Below are 18,520 nucleotides of genomic sequence, written 5' to 3' on the forward strand. Positions count from 1 at the left end.
CTGCCCCCAGTGACCTCACAGAATGCTGTTTTCCCCCTTTTACTGGAAGTTGTAGTCCTCCGTCCTGACAGTACTAAATCTCAAGGCTTTATCTGCCCAAGAGCTTCAAGGGTGTATGGGGAATATACCAATTCCAAATTAGACTCAACTAATCTAATTTTATAGTCTTTTTATTATTCCAAGCACCAAATGTCTGTGGTGGTTCAATGTTTTTTCTGCATTGTTACTGGCCCCATCTGGTAGGCCTGTCTATTGAAACATTTCTGACCACCAAACACAGAATCACTACAAGTATATCAAGCAAGACAGATCTAATCAAGGAATTAAATGTAAAAATACACACACCAGGAGTGAATTCTTTTCCTTAGGCACTTTAGAATATGCTGGGTAAATGCAGGGGTTATCAAATGACAGAAAGATGCAAAGAAGAAAATGGCTTATTTCGCTGATTTCAAGATCTCAGTTTATATCGCTGATTATAAAATCTCAGCAGGTGTTTCCACACTACCAATTCAATACAACTCTTTCCCCAATTCAATATAGAATGTCGTTCACTGACACAAAAAATGTTTGCACACAGGGGTTGAGGATAGACTTGGCCCAGGCACAGCTACATCTGTTCATATTTCTGGACTAGGCTACACACACACACACACACACACACACACACACACACACACACACACATATATTATTATGCTGAGCTTTGTACTTTTCTAAGGTTTTTTTGGATACATCTACAAATCTTGCTGCTCCTCCAAGCCTGCTGATACTTCTTTCAAATGCATGCGTGGTGTTGTTTTGGCTTTATAAAGATCACTGCTTCCATAATTATTTCTCTAGTACCATACAGCACAGCTGTGGTGTATTTTGCTACTTACAGCGAGTCTGAGCAAACCTTTATACTTTGTCAGAATTTCAAAACAAAGAAGAAGAAAAACAAGTACAAATTAGATTTTGTTAACAAAGATAGCTAATTAGGTAAGGATCTTTTTTCTAACATGAAATTTGTTTTTAAGCTTGTGATCCTAAAATGTGTGCCCATTTGTGTATGTCTGGAAATATGAGGCTGGTTCTATTCACTTCTATAGTCCGCCAGGCTGAAGCTGATAGGACAGAAGCAAGTGTGAAGGAATGTTTTCGCATTCCTTCACCGATTTTTGTTGCTGCTGTGTGTGTGGTTTTTCATAAGTTGTTCATGCTTTTGAGGCGGGAAAGATTGAGACATGCTAAGAAGTGTGTCTAAATTTCCTCCCACTTGGGACTGGGACATGCCATGGGACTGGAAGGGTTTTAAATCCTTCCGATGCAAGCTGCTTCCCGAAATGTCTTCAGCAAGCCCCCAGTCCCCACAATGCCAGCGTTGGAATTCCTAAGAAACCTAGACCAGGTTACTAAATAGGCTTTGACTTCATAGTTTGCAAAATAATAGAATATACTTAAATCCCACTCAAGTCATAACTGAAACCTCTCAACATTTCACAGGAGAAAACAAAGACAAACTTGTACTTAAACTGTTTTAGGCTGAAACACATTTACAGACTAAATACTGATGATTGTTGGAGATGTGCATGGTCATAGCAACCTCAGAAAATAATAATAATAATAATAATAATAATAATAATAATACACACACTCTTAAACATATATTGTCAGTACAAAGGATTTGGAATTAGTAATGAATCAGCTAACTGTTGGAAGAAGGCAATTTCTCCACCCTTGCCAGATTGGCTTTTTGTAGCATGAGACGGCATTACACATTAACATGGTGTACATGGCTACAAAACAATTAACTGAAAATCCTTTTGTAGATCGTTGGGGTTGTAGCACACTGTACATCTTCATTCATGGAAGAATCCTTGATCTAGAGGGCACTTCTGTGAAGGGAAAGAAGGCGAAGCATTTTTCACTCCTCCTTCCTTCTTCAGCCTCCTGTGTCCCCACCCCAAACCTTGTCTAGTGGGTTGGGGAACTCTCTGGAGTGGCACATGAGACTACAGGCAAAAAAACAACAACCCTCCTTTTCTTTTCTTCTCACAGGAGCCCCCGCACCCGCCGCAAAGAACCTTTCACAAGAGAAGGTTCATAGCCGGATACAAACCTTGGTCTTTATCTGTAAACTTTTAAAATGATAAATTAAAGTCCTTTCCACCATTTGTTATAATGTTGATGTTTGTTATATATTCTCTTTGCTATAAAAGATATGTTTATTGAAAATACAGACACACATATGACACGGCTCTACTTTTGACTCAAGGGTCAAGGCCTGAGCTGCTTCTTCCACCATCTCTCTCACTCTCCCCTTCCCACAACACATTGCTGATGGCTCTGCTCTGCCTTGCTGATTATATTTGTATTAATGTACTCTGCAATTGTTGCTGCTGTTAATTTTATTTATATACCACTCCCCTTTATCAAAAAATCCCAAGGTGGTGTACCACATTAAAAATATATTTTATGGAGCATATTAATAAAAACATACAACACAAAACAGCCTATCCTGCTCTGGATTTAGATGTGATGTATGCATTAGCACACTGCCCATAACACTTTCCTTTTCCTATTTAGATTTAACACTGTTTACTCTTTTATTGGCACATTTGTCTTTTTTTTTTAAAAGCAAATTATTCTATAAGTACAAACAAACACACTGTGAACTGGAACGTTGCATTTTTTCATTTCACAATGGAGTTAGATGCAACTTATCAAACAGTTGCAATTCAAACACATTCAGCAACATAATCAGGTGTATGTAGGAAGCAGAACCGCACACGATCATATCTGCCTCTTCCAAGCACTGATTCTCATGCTACAGTCATATGAACATTTACTCAGCAGTAAGTCTCATTGATCTGAATAGAATTTACTTTGGAGCAGACAAGTATAGCTTTACAGTTTCAGATATTTAGCTTTTTAGGTACACTGGGTAATTTGAAGAATTCTAATACATGTGGGTGCATGCTAGTAATAATTTAAATAGGCACTAGACTACAGATTCTCCCTTCGCCTATGAATTTCAATAAAAATGTATTCAAAAAAATAGGAGCTGTTTCTAGTAAATAAGGATAGCTGAAGCATTTGCAACTGGGGATTGGCAAATTTGCCAATTTTGGCTTCTCTCAAGTTTCTCATTTTTCAGCTCTTAAGTTCAGTTTTCCACATTGGTTTACACTTCATTTAAGGGCCACGTGAAAATTCAGCAGCATTTCATTGTGAATTTCTCCTAATATGCACATCTCTGTGTGCAGTTTTGCCTGATATATGCATTCTTTCCATTAAATTGCTGTTGTATGTTATTTTCCATAACATGTGTCTTTTATACACCCCCTACCCTTGTATATGCATTCCTTGGCTGTAGAAATGTATTCAAAATTCGAAAATGCACAAATTTTGAAAGATAATATGGGTTTGAATATTGTTTAAGAAAGTACAAAATAGGTAAATTCACCTTTAATTGGAAAGGAATAAAATTTCTGCCCTATCCCTAGAAGTAACTGATGACAGGATGGAACTCAACAGCCTTAGATATTAAGTTCCTCAACTTCTAGTGCACCTTTTGATGAGTGGAATAAAATAGGCAGGAAGTGTTAAACCTAAATCCGTCCTTCCCTTCACACACTTTAAATAAAATATATTAAAGCAGTCACTTAGCATCTGAAAGGTTCTCTGATACTGTATTTTGTGCAGAACCTGTGTTGGTTATGCAAAGTTTGCTTATTTTTTTGCTTAGTGTTAGATGCATTTAATTTTAGATACATGAAAACAAAAGCAAAATTGTTTATCCCAATCCCTGCAGAGACTTGGCTGGGTTTGAAAAATCAACGCATTAGCAGTTCTAAACATACTAAGTAAAGAAATGCAGTCCCTTTAGGCACTGAAATTCAGAAATAGTTCATGTTCAGTAAAATATTTCATGTGTCTTAAAACACACATACATTACAGCTATCGTGGATCAGTGACAAGTAACTGTCTATTTAACCCATAGTGTTTAGGGTTTCTATCTTTGGTTTAGTCTTTTTTTAAGCCCTGAGCTTTTTAAAAAACTGAACAACAGGATCCAGATTTTATGTTACGCATAAACACACATCACATAAAGGGGGGAGTGTGTGAAAGGAAGGTGTGACTGGTGATATACAGCACACTGAGAAGAAATGGGCCTAATAAATGCAAAAAAAAAAATCCCTTTCCTCCATGCCTGAAATGGTAGATCAATAAACAGAGGGGAGCTGTGTAGGTGTGAGCAATGAGGTTAGTGATAGTGGGGTGGAGTATGGACAAGGTTATCTAAATCCTTTTCTGCTTGGACTTTCTGCCCTAACCTCCTCTTTCATCACTCTGTACAAGGGAAGGACACAGGTGCTTTCCTCAGGAGGAAAGAAAGCTCTGTGTGCTTTCCCACTATTTTACATACAGAGAGCACAAACAACAGGGGGAAAGGCTGTCTTCTTTTATGTCACCTTCCCAGAGGTATGTGACAGACTATTCAGTTTCATTCAGCTTTTTTAAAATTATATTTTCACAAAATCAGTTCGGCATAATAAAAGCTGGACACTATTGGAAATAATGCTGGACCAGATAGATCCCTCATCTGATACAGTAGAGATATTTTTATATTCTTAACCTGCAGGTAGCCTCAGGGAAGAGCCAGGAACAGCTGGAGATGAAAGCAGGTTGATTTGGGTAGTTGCCCCCCCCCCCCGCCGCCTTTTGCCCTCCACTGCCATTTCAGGCTCTGCACTTGAAATGATCCCGTTTAAGTCTATTAATATTTTAGGAGAAATCTAATGTACTAGCCTAACATGCACCTAGACAAACTGTGTTTGTTTTATATGAGTGCTATACTCACATTCTGAAGTCTTTCCATCCAGCTTTTCTTAGGTGCAGCCAGCACTAACTATAAGCCTTAGGCTGTATCATGCAACTGCTGAGAGATTTGAACACTTTTTACACAATCTCTTTGTGTACACGCATGGGAGGATTGCGACCAAGGTGGCAAGCTCTGCACCTGAGGTATTTGGGGATGGAGAGTGGAAGGTTATCTACTTTTGCATGCAGAAGGTCCACGGTTCAACCCCTGTCATCTCCAGGTATGATGTGAAACATCCTGCCTGAAACCCTGGAGAGCTACTGCTAGTTTGTGCCAAAAAGCCAAGCTTGATGGATCAGTAGAATGACCCAGTACAAAGTATCTTCCTATGCTCTTCTGCACTTTCAACAGACTTTCAGAACAGCTCCTATGTACATACAAAGTCTCTCTTGCTACTGAACACGGTACGAGAAAAGCTTTTATATAACACATATATAAAATGCGCACTAAAGTATTTCTCAAACATTTTATACTTCCTTTCACATCAGTCTTCAGCGTACATCAGATTTTAAGAATAATTCATCAACACTAAAATCACACACACACACACACACACACACTACAGCTAATATCCCAGGGCTCAGTTAAAAACGTAACAATCTACTGGAATTAAACACCAGCAAAGGCCTGAGAGCATAAATATGTTTATAATAGTTTCCAAAAATCATTTGTGTTGGTGCCTGCCTGAACCCAGACTCTTATGAAGTTTCTTTAGAGAAAGCAGACACTGTTCTAGATACAGCCTAAATCTGCAACAGTTCAGGATTTATGTAAGACCATGTTTCAGAATTTAAAGGACAAAGAGGAATGCACAGACATATCTAATCTGTTAAAAAAAATTGGGAGAAGGAATTCATTGCGGAGATTTCTGATGAAAAATGTGGCTGTGCATACAAACAGAAGGTAATAAACTTAATTAAAGTAAACCTCAAACAGTATTTTTTATAAAATAACGCAAAATAGTATTATACTCTAAATAAATTAATTAAAGGAACAGCATCAGATATCGGTTGGAGGCTTAGAAAAATTAAAGGTACATTTTTCCATATTTGGTGGGATTGTTGCTTAATTAAAATAATTATGGGGAGAAATAATTAAAGAACAAGCTGGTTGTCAATTGCAAGTGAACCCAGTAACAATGCTTTTGAGATATGCAAAACATCAGGTAGACAGCAATGCACAGTTTTTGGCTATTCATAGGTTTATAGCAAAGGCATGGACAACAGACACAATACCTTCAACAACCAACGGAAGAGGAAAATCTGGGACTTACAAAATAAGGTTATACAAACAACTGTGGGACAGAATTCAATAAGGCACATTTCAGCAAAAAAGAAGACTTCTTATATTCCCTACTGCTATCAACATCATACAAAGGATTCAGTTTTGATGGATATTATAAGTATAATGTTATATATGGATTACATTTATTTTGTTATAATTGTAGCCTTAAAATTTTTTTTCTCTCATACTTTCATGTATTTATTTAACATATCTTCTCTTTCCTTCCCAAATGAGCCCCAGTGTCAGGGACTGTCTGGGCACTGAGGAGTGGTGGCTGGATACAGATGACAGGGCACTGGGAGAAGGTGGGGTTGGAGATTGACTTAGAAGAGATCCATGATCTGAGGAACCCGTAACAGCCAGGAGGCAAGAGTCAGAGGCAGGCTAAGCTGCAGGATTGGAAAGTGAAGGACAGATGTTGGAGGAGGGAGAGAGAGGTCAGGCTGGTGTAGAGTCTAGGGCTTCCACACTTCCTCCTCCTCCTCCTGCCTCCACACCTCCTGCTTCACTGTCTCCCAGGACCAGAAGAGGACTGAAGCGGGAGGAGCAGACACCGGTTGAACGCAGGCCGAGTCTTAGACTGCTTGCTCACAGCTCAGCTGGGGAAGATATATAAGCTGAGAATGGGGGTGATGCCTTCCTGTTGCTGCAACTGCTTCATCAGCTGCACACTTAGAAGTAGCTGAGATTTGTAGGACTGATTGACATGCCTTCCCCTATCTTCTAAGTGTACTTTTGACAATAAAGAGTTAATATCTTCCTCTGGACCTTCCTTGCCTGACAGCACCAGGGTGGAAAACAGCAAGAGATAAAACAATAAAATCATCTCAAAAACAATTCCAATAAAAATTCAGGCAGGCAACAGGATGTCAGAAGTTCTAGAGGAGGGGTCAGCAAACCTTTTCAGCAGGTGGCCGGTACACTGTCCCTCAGACCTCGTGGGAGGGCCAGACTATTTTTTTTTGGGGGGGGGAGAATGAACAAATTCCTATGCCCCACAAATAACCCAGAGATGCATTTTAAATAAAAGCACACATTCTACTCATGTAAAAACACTAGGCAGGCCCACAAATAACCCAGAGATGCATTTTAAATAAAAGGACACATTCTACTTATGTAAAAACATGCTGATTCCCGGACTGTCCACAGGCTGGATTTAGAAGGCGAATGGGCCGGATCCGGGCCCCGGGCCTTAGTTCGCCCACCCATGTTCTAGAGCACTGTATAGCAAGTTATAAATGTTTAGAAGCCAACAAAAGCCCTTGAATAAACTTCATTTAAATATCTAAAGCAATAGATCATTATTCCTTTTGCCACAGGACATTTCTTGTGTTACTTTTCAACAGGTTTTTCCCCACATAAATTGCATGAAAAAACATTTACAAATATCTGAAATTGTAAACTTTGCAGGAAATCAATTCAAATCATTCTATCCATATAAAATAAATGAAAGTGGGAAACCCTCATATCAAACACGATCATAATACAACATGTTTGTTTGTGTGTAATTAGAATTGTAATCTGTCAATAAATTCTACGGAGCCTAGAACAGAATATACTTTATTCCTGCTTCTTCTATACTTTGGTGCGCTTTTAGTGCTAGTAAAAATGTGTGAATTAGAATGCAGTTGGGTTTTGCCTTCTTCCTAGTAAGGATGCAATAACTGCATTGATACACTTTAAAGAATCCATTACAATATATTTTAAGTTAAATATTGTAACTTTTAAAACAAAAAACCTTGAAGCTTATATTATCCTGAAACCAGATTTAGAAGGGCTGGAGAGAAAGCTATGGTTCTAATCTAGGGGATGCCTGCCATATTCTGAGCTGCAAGGGGAATTTAAAGAACAAAAGTATAGAAAACAGAACAGGTAAGATTTCCATATTGACTCCTATTCTACCCATTCAGTTTAGTTGTTTTCCTACCCTACAGTGCTCTACATACTATTTTGTGAACTATATACTATTTTGTGAAGTTATCCGAATACTGAACATTATCAAAATACCATCATCCCAACACAAGAGGGCAGAATCTGCAGACTTGGGGAATTCTAAAGTTAGTTAATTTTAAAGTAAACTAATTTGCTTTGGGTATTTTTTTTGTGGGGGAGCTAAAAGGGGTGGAGGGATAACTAAAAGCAAGCCACTGAAAACTGAGCATGCTCAGTCATCACAGAAATCTGACTGACTGGGGAGAGTGGCAGGAAAACTGGTGCTGGAGGAGGGAGAATAAAATTGAGCATCTTAAAGAGAGCATGGCTTGGTGGCAGGAAACCTTAATAGGGCCATTCCACCCTGAAATGTGGTGCAGGTCCCACATGTACTAGTTACATACTAGCCATTGTCTCAGTCATGGGCACTGTAGTAAAGGCAGATTCTCCCTCCCCCCACAAAAAAAATACTGTTGCTTGAAAATAATAGCCGTACTTTTCCGTGTATAACTTTCCCCCATGTATAAGACGACCCCAATTTCTTGGGACTGCAACAAAAAAATGGGGGGGGGGGGGAATTGCCCAAAATTGTTGAGATTTTTTTTGCCAATTGTCAGCAGACCTTGTTGCAGCAACCAATCACACAGCCAATCGCCGCTGACAATCTCTTGCTGGCTGCTGCCACCAATTGCCTGTTCCCCTTTGCTATCCATGTATAAGACGACCCACAATTTTGGCCTATTATTTCTAAGGAAAAGATATTGCCATACATGGAAAAATACGGTACTTGTTCTCTACCAGTTTAGTCAGAATTCCTAATACGCAAGAAAGTTTTTAACATTCGCAGCTTTTTAGAATGATAAATATATGATTATCGAATCTAAGTATATAACTTTATGCGATGCTAATTTTATTTTTTGAAAAACATTGTGAAACATTTTGTGTTTGTTTTTGAGAGAAGAAGGCCAAAGACTGGTCACATCTGACAAAGGCCCCCAGTTAAATGGGACTCTTCCCGCTTTCAAAAACTGGTTAATGGAAACAAAACACCCACAATTTCTTTCTTCTGAAGTTATCATATGGAATTAGACTTTCTTAGGTGCTGAACTTTATTTCAAATGCTTTTCTTGCTAAGGATCTGAATTGTTGAAGGTGAAGAAATTTTAAATTGCAGCAATTACATATTTACAGACTGCATATTCTACACATTATTAAAACGAAAGTTAATTACTTCCCTGCAATCTAAACAAAATTCAAACAAAATTCAAGGGGACAGCTATGGCTTAGAGGAAAACACATGCTTTGTAAATAAAATATCCCAGTTTCAGTGTGTGGCATGGGTGGGGGAGACCCCTGCTGAGTGAAAACAATACTGTGAGTGTAAACAATACTCAGCTAGATGAACCAATCATCTGACTCGGTATAAGGCAGATTCCTATGAACCATAGTACTAAAGAAATAAGAATTTGAATTTTGATTCTGCCATGTACTCACTAGATGGCTTTAGGCAGGCAGCTTTCTCTGACACTTTTCCACAACTATAACATGGTAATAATACTACCAACCTATCTTAAAGAGGTTTTTTTTGTAATGCTTACAACAATAAAATAATATATGTTAAATGCACTAAGCATTCTAAGAAACTGATAAATGCCAAATATAAATTGTATTAATTAAATAAATGTTATAGAATGAGTACTATAGGTATCACTAAAGTTTCCACCTCCTTCCTAGTTTGGGAAGGATCACTTGAGACTCACCTACATTTACTAGAACTATGCCTCAGCTGCAGGCTATTGAAAAGATCTAATAGGCTCTTACCAACTTTGCAAGAATGCCTGCACGCACACATATGTGCATGTATGTGCACACTCACATTTATTTTAATGTGTATGGCTTGAAAACTTGCTATTTCTTTAGACTGAGAATGGCCTTGAGTTATATTGGAAGTAAATATTATGAAAAATACAGATCCAAATTTAATGATCATATTAAAATCTTAAATCTCCCTCATTCCCTTCCCGACTTTTCAGTTTCAGGATTTTTACAACATCCTTGTTTCATTTTGCTCAATTGCTGATGTAATGAACACTGCATACCAAACACATAAAAGACCATCTCCATAGCAATTGGTGAAGGTTTTATTGGTTTCCCTAGTTACTCTTGACTGATAACCATCTGTTGTTCTCCACTGCCCAGTGGGGAAGAGTAAATATGAGAAGGGAGGGGAAGTAGTCATTAGGGCCTTTCTCAAAGAGATGTTAAGTGTCCCAACCACGTTTCAGCACGTTTCAGCCTTTGATAGCAAATCCTGCAACTTATATATCTCATACTATGTCTCACTCTTCTCCCATTTGTTGTTTTCTCAACTCTCAAATTCTAAGCGCATCAAGAGCTTACAGATTTTTGCTTAAGGAACTGCAAAGCACCATGTACTTCAATGGTGCTGTATATAATGACAATATTACAATATCTAGGTTAAGATCCAAACCACTTGAAAAGGGGGGTTAATTTAACATTGTTCAAACTGAAATTCCTTTTCATATGCTGTGTGGAGTTTTCTGCTCTAAAAAATCATTAAATAATCCTCTCAGAACCAAAACTGTAAATGTTCAACTTTGCATCAGATATTGGATCTTGACTTCTAAAAATAATAATTTAAATTGGATGAAGATGGCTGCTTGGGAAGAGGAGGATTGACTTTTGAAGTCATTAATTAAACTACAGGACAGTCTGATCTGATTTTATCGCTTGTATAGGCAGATTTAATAATTCGGATTTGCTGCCACTAGATAAATGCTGCCACAGTTATATTATACACTGGCTCCTAAAAGAAGCATTCCTCTTGAGAACTCAACTTCTGATTTGTTTCAGTAACTAAGAAAACAATATTTAAAAAATGATCCTATTGACCAAATGAAGACCAAGTCTTTTGGGTTAACCTGGGTTAGCCTGTTTGAATTCCAACGGTGGGATTCAACTAATGATTCCCATTAGCAGAAGCCCTCTGCACTGGTTTCTGCTTGTATAACAGTGTTTCCCTCACTCTACTGAAGTTGGCTTGGGAGGCCAGAACAGTGCACAGGATAAGGAGACGAGGGATTGTTCCATTCGGCAAACTGAAATGCTTGCCCTGTCAGCTTACAGTGTGATGTTGAATTCCTCCCCATTTGTTTGTAATGCAGTAACACTCTTGGAGCACTGAGACAACAGGATGAAGTTTGGTACACACATTCAAGGCAAAATTTCAACTTAAAACCCCAGCTCAACTCCCTCATAATATTTTCAAAGTGAGAACATGTGTGTGTGTGCGTGTAAGTCAAACATTGGTTAAAACATGAAGCATAGAATTTTATTCTGAAAATTGCATCCCATAGTCTTAAAGTTGAAGAAAATTACTGTATTATCCCTCTTGGCTTGGATATAGTGCAGTATGTCTACTGGGTAACACTGAAATGATTGCTGGTGTAGACTTTCAGGATAACTTTCTTCGTTTCAAATATGAACCTCAATATATTTTCAAGGGATGCAGGAAACATGAAATGCACAATTTAGTGTGAGAACATCCTTGAAGATTGAGATAAACGAATTAAAGTTGGCAGACACATTCAAGACACTTTTCTACATTTCAAAATTTTCTACATTTTCTACATTGCACCCTTTTCCAAAGGAGGATATTGCATATGGATTATAATGTGACACTGAAGAAAGACTGTTTGTAAACTTTGATTTTCCTAGTTCATATTCAGGGATGGGAACCTATAGCTCTCCAGCTGTGGTTGGATTCCAACGCTCATCAGCCACAAACAGCTTGGCTAATGGTTAGGGAGAAGGGGCACTGTAGTCCAACAACATTTAGAATGCCACAGTTTTCCTATCCCTGCCATACGTTAAGTAACAGAACCTTTCATAATAAAATGGATTGGGATTTTCATAATGTGGATTGAGCTGGATCAACACTTTCACTTTCAACAGACCTAGTGAAATCAATGACACTTAAATTAGCCATTACTAACTGAAATCTCATAAATTTCAAAGGATTTTCTTAAAGTATGACTAAATTTAGATCAAAGCCAGTGGAATTCTACTTAGAATACTCTTAAAAGCACTTTACATCCACTTTAAAAATCTCAATGTACTTTAGAAATCAAAGTTTCTGATGTGAATTGATGTTTACTATCCATCAATTTGGAAACCTCTCAAAGCTTCCAAATAAATAATAATGAACTGCACCTCCTCTAACTATTGGAAGAAAACCTAACAGCCTTGTACCTAGCAGAGTGTAACAGGGTGGGGTAGGGTGGATATAGGACTTAAGGGTTCTCTACTCAGTTTTCAGCTCCAAACTGATACATGTTTCAAATGATTATCAATTCACATTCAGAAAACACCTTCTGGGCATTTACATTTTTCAGAAGGAAAAAAAGGATTCCTAAGGCTGCAGTTCTATACTGTACACATATACCTGAAGTAGCAGCGCATGCGGTGGGACAGAGCGGCAGAGCAATCCTCCTGACACTGTCGTCACTGAAGCTCATTTGGATGGGAATGGGGCAGAGCAGTGGAGAGGATGGAGGTGCACATGTGCGCTGGCAGAGTCAGTCAGATACTACCATTCTTCTTGTCAGCTTGGCCTTGCCATCGCCCTGTCCCATCAGCAGCAGTGACAGCACCAAAATGGCTCCACTGGTGCATTCACACCACATTAAATTCACTGCCATCTTACTCTTCACCTCCTGGTAAGTAGCAGCAACATGAATGGGGGGGGGCAGGTGAGCGGCAGCACCCCACCCACTACTGACTTTAACCCTAATTTCAGATTCCTTCATCTTTCTGCATTTCCCTGGAAGCTGCTGCTATTAACTACAGAGGGCGGGGGGGGGGGGGGAGACATAGTGGTATTCTACACCTAACAGCAGCAATAGAGAGGACAGGATTTTCCATTCAGGAATTAGGGCTAGTGAAAGGGATAAAGCTAACCTTTCATAGTGCTCTAACCACAACCCAAACTACTTCCCTCCCACAGCAGCTTTTAGGAAAATAAAAAGTCATTGGGAAGTTTGATTATGCATCCCTGCCTCATCAGGATGTCCAATATCCAGTATGCCTTGTACTGAATCAAACCATTGGTCCACCTCACACAGTACTGCCTCCACTGACTGGCAGCAGCTCTCCAAACAAAGATCTCTTCTTACAGCCCTGCCTTGAGATGCCAGGAATTAAATCTGGGGCCTTTTGCATGCAAAGCATAGGAGCTACCTCTGAGCTACGCTATACCCCACCCCTGCCATTACAGGAAGCATAGGTTTTTAAATGTTTAAAACACAGACATAAAACCTGAGCAGTTAAGCTTCCTGTTTTTTTCATCCCCTCCATCCCTCCTAAAAATTATTGCTTGAGGGTTTTTTCATTTTTGTTTTAATTTCCGCTAATGGATAGTCAGACATTTGAGATACAGACCACCCGCTTTACTTTTTCTTATATAGTCTGCATATATACAAAATGAGTACAACAGGAACACATAAATGTACAAATCCAACATCTCCCAAAAGATGACTGTAACTTAATCTGTTGTTCTGTTTTACACTATAATAAATTTGTTAGCTTTGAGGATGCACAAGAGTCTGTTGTTGTTGTTTTAACTAAAATGTAGTCTAGCTTTACTAATTGCCACCAGCCTTGCATTTAGAAAGCTAATGTGTCAGAGAAACAGTTCTAGGCTAGACTTCTCCCTGCATACTGTCCCTTATACTTCTACTCTATATACAGATCAGTTCTAAGTCTAAGAAATATTCTATGGCCGACATCATTAGACTGCATGAGTTTATTGCTTATATGCATATGTAGAAAACAATTCCCCAACCATTTTGCCCTACCTTTATCAGTTATGTCACAGAGCTATATTCCTAGAATCATTTCCATTTTGTTGAAAAAGGGGGTGCTGAGCAAATATTGCCTGAAAATCCTGCTCTCCCACTTAGTTTAAGTGAAGGGGTCACACTGGCATAATTCTGCAGCATCTTGCTGAACAGTATTAATAGCCCTTCACGATTGGTTCAGTCCATGGTTAAATTATATGCGTTCTGCTGTTTTGGCCAACACTACATGTTGACCCTCCCCCCTCCCAACAATCCCCAGAGAACAGAGTAACTCAGTACAAAAGGTTTGCATTAAATGTAATGAAACAAATGACAAAATCAATAAACCAGGAACTATGAGGCTATCATAAAAATGATGTAAACCCAGAGTTCACAATGGTTATAGAGCTATTTAAAATTGTAATTAAAACCAGCACAATTTTTTCCCTAGGATAAAAGCCTCCTTGACAGCCCCAAATATATGCTACAGGAAATCTTCAACAAATATATCCGAAGTTGGCATGAAGTCAGCATAAATTAGTCAAGGACCTCTAAGTGTACATTTTTGAGTCAAAGGGATAAAAAATTGAGAATGTTGGATTTTACATGATTTTTGAATCACCATCTATTTAGCAAAGCTACACAGCTACACAACATACGGCACAGACCAAATTAATTTAGTTAAATGTTCCAATCAAGTGCCTGACAAGGAGATTTTGTTTAATATCAATGGCAATAAATTTTGCTAAAGGTCAGCTTTAACCTCATGTATTTATCTATCCTTACTATTCAACCTTTGACTTCTTTTGCTGCCCAGTTTTGGTGTAACTGAATGAAACATTAAACACAGTCATGCAACATTTAGTCATATGAATTATACTTAGTTGTGGAAACTATTCCTCTGAGCTAAAGTGGCATTTTTCAGGCACCATTCCATTATAAACATTTGACTCCAGCATCAAACAAGGAAGGTAAAGAATGTTCCATTCAAGGTCATAGTTGAGCAGGTTAACATAACTGATGACAACAACTCAACAATAGCCAATGACCTTACAAAACCTCCTCTTCCCATTCTCCAAGTATAAAACTGAGGTCAATACAGTTGCACTTAGGACACAAAGGAAAGCTGAGTATCAATCCTAAGCACAAAAAGCTCTAATCATAGTTCTGCTAAAAGGAGAAATGTACCAAAATGTGTATATAACTCTGTAGTAAACATTTCCACAATGAGAATAAGTAACAGCAAAATCTGTTGAAGATAATTCTGTCGGTGTACATATGAAAGTTTTTTTAAACATAGGACATACCTTGATGAAATTGCTTAATTACATAAGCAATGTCAGATATAGCATGAAAAGAATTAAAATATACAGTGCAATCCTGTGAATGCCTACTCAGAAGCAAGGGCCATTGAGTTCAATTGGATTAACACACAGGTAAATAACACAGAGATTAACACACAGTCTAAATAAGATTTTAAATTGTGACTGCTCCAATTATTTAGATTTGCTACTGATAAAATTTCACCTCTAATCTATACATGTTAGGGTGTCCTATAGAGGGCAGTCCTCTATTTGACTGTGTTCACTTTTTGAAAGTATGTTTGATCCAAGTCTGCTTTAAAGAACCAGACTTAATCAATACTTAGCACCTGGACAGCAGAGGCCACCTATGGTGAGATGTTTCTATTTAAACTATACCCACAATTTCTAAATTTGGATCCATGCATAAAAATTAATATGCACAAATGTTATGCATATCATCTATGCCATTTCCCCCTTTTCTTGGTGATGCATCTGTTCTTCTTTGGTGATGTGTAAATGGCAATTCTAATTATTTGTAACTTTATTTTAATATCTTCAAAGTTATCATTTAACGCCTTACTGACCTGGTGTTTTGCTGGGATAAGAGTGACTGGGCAAAGACTAAGGCCAGTGCTGGAGTAGGGCAGGGTGACAAGTCTGGCTTTTAAATGAATTGTTGCTGAAAGATCCACACTGACTAGCAAAGCCTACACCCAGAAACAGAAAAGGAATGCAAATGTTTCTTCTGCCCAACATTCCAAAGCAATCTTTTAAGCATACTTCCATAGATTTCACTGACTGCACCCAGCTGCATAACTTTAATTGCAGGAAAGTGTTCCAGTTGCAGAGGCCAGAATTCTAGCCACTTTTTGTACCAGGCACTGGAATCTAAGTCTGGATGGAAATCAAATTACATTCTCGGTTATTTAGTTTGCAAATTAGACTATATTCTTCTTCATGGACTATATTCATTAGAATATAGTCTTCTTCATGGTGATCCAACCTGTACCCTATCCTAGTTACTGCAATTAAGCCAAGAGGAAATGTTTTCACTTGGGGAATTATCTCCTCAGATTGCCACCATTAAGTACATATACAATGGGCAGGGCGCAATCTATGTGTCAATTAGATTCCTATGCAGTTCTTCCTATAAGAGCTCATTTGCAGAAAGGGCAAAGGTCACAAAATCTGGAGCCAATATAAGCCAAACTGTAGTTATGGGTCATGTCTGGATCAGGCTGGATCTTCATCAAGCAGCTATACTGCCTTTGTTAACAGATGAAGCCAAATCAGTGTCAGATCCATGAAGCAGTGACTGAATTTGAACCAAGGTCATGAGGCTCTGCAAGTGCTGCAAAGCAGAATTGCTCTTGGTCCAAACTCTACTAATGCCTTGTCTTGATTCCACTCCTGTGCATAGACAGGCTTGATCATCTCCTTGCTCCCCTTCATTTTCCTCCACCTACCCTTTGCTCTTAGTCTATATGCAACCTTATAATATGCTGCTTCCTGGAAACAAAAGAAAAAGATGAAGAAAATAGTGGTCAAGACTTTATACCTGTACAACAGGGTATGTGGCGACATTTTCAGTAGATATGAGGTAAAAAGGGCTTGAGAGAAAATATGATAATTTTAGGGTCTCACATGTTGATTTTGTGAACAGTGAAGCATTACACTAGAAATATCCAACCAAGTCATTTGGAAAGTTTGGACAAAAAGAGGGAGAAAATACTTGGTAGAGATGTAGAACTGGATGACATATAGATGTATAGATTGTCTGGAAAGTCATGGGATTTGATGAGGTCACTGAGGGATAACATGTAGACAAAGGGCTGCAGAAAGCCAATAACAAGTTATTGAAAAATCCCAATAGACCGAGGGAAAGCTGTGGAAGATTCAATAATAATAATAATAATAATAATAATAATAATAGAATCATAGAGTTGGAAGAGACCACAAGGGCCATCGAGTCCAACCCCCTGCGAAGCAGGAAACACCATCAGAGCACTCCTGACATATGGTTGTCAAGCCTCTGCTTAAAGACCTCCAAAGAAGAAGACTCCACCACACTCCTTGGCAGCAAATTCCACTGTCAAACAGCTCTTACTGTCAGGAAGTTCTTCCTAATGTTTAGGTGGAATCTTCTTTCTTGTAGTTTGGATCCATTGCTCCGTGTCCACTTCTCTGGAGCAGCAGAAAACAACCTTTCTCCCTCCTCTATGTGACATCCTTTAATATATTTGAACATGGCTATCATATCACCCCTTAACCTCCTCTTCTCCAGGCTAAACATGCCCAGCTCCCTTAGCCGTTCCTCATAAGGCATCGTTTCCAGGCCTTTGACCATTTTGGTTGCCCTCCTCTGGACACGTTCCAGTTTGTCAGTGTCCTCCTTGAACTGTGGTGCCCAGAACTGGACACAGTACTCCAGGTGAGCTCTGACCAGAGCAGAATACAGTGGCACTATTACTTCCCTTGATCTAGATGCTATACTCCTATTGATGCAGCCCAGAATTGCATTGGCTTTTTTAGCTACCGCGTCACACTGTTGGCTCATGTCAAGTTTGTGGTCAACCAAGACTCCTAGATCCTTTTCACATGTACTGCTCTCAAGCCAGGTGTCACCCATCTTGTATTTGTGCCTCTCATTTTTTTTGCCCAAGTGCAATACTTTACATTTCTCCGTGTTAAAATTCATCTTGTTTGTTTTTGCCCAGTTCTCTAATCTGTCTAGGTCGTTTTGAAGTGTAATCCTGTCCTCTGGGGTGTTAGCCACCCCTCCCAGTTTGGTGTCATCTGCAAATTTGATCAGGATGCCCTTGAGTCCATCATCCAAGTCGTTGATAAAGATGTTGAATAAGACCGGGCCCAAGACAGAACCCTGTGGCACCCCACTAGTCACTCTTCTCCAGGATGAAGAGGAACCATTGATGAGCACCCTTTGGGTTCGGTCAGTCAGCCAGTTACAAATCCACTGAGTGGTAGCATAGTCAAGACCGCATTTTACCAGCTTCTTTACAAGAATATCATGGGGCACCTTGTCAAATGCCTTGCTGAAATCAAGGTAGGCTACATCCACTGCATTCCCTTCATCTACCAGGCTTGTAATTCTGTCAAAAAACGAGATCAGGTTAGTCTGACATGACTTATTTTTCAGAAATCCATGCTGACTATTGGTGATCACAGCATTCCTTTCTAGGTGCTCACAGACTGTTTGCTTAATGATCTGCTCCAGAATCTTCCCTGGTATTGATGTCAGACTGACTGGGCGGTAA

The 18,520-nt window shown here is 38.9% G+C and overlaps 1 protein-coding gene across 2 annotated transcripts in view; it reads right to left on the reverse strand.

Moving 5' to 3' along the window:
• SLIT3 (slit guidance ligand 3) overlaps positions 1-18,520 on the reverse strand; it is a 415,965-nt gene that overhangs the window by 177,906 nt on the left and 219,539 nt on the right. The window lies entirely within an intron of this gene.

This window comes from Podarcis pityusensis (assembly GCF_964106645.2).
Source record: "Podarcis pityusensis genome assembly, chromosome: 2".
Lineage (NCBI taxonomy): Eukaryota > Metazoa > Chordata > Lepidosauria > Squamata > Lacertidae > Podarcis > Podarcis pityusensis.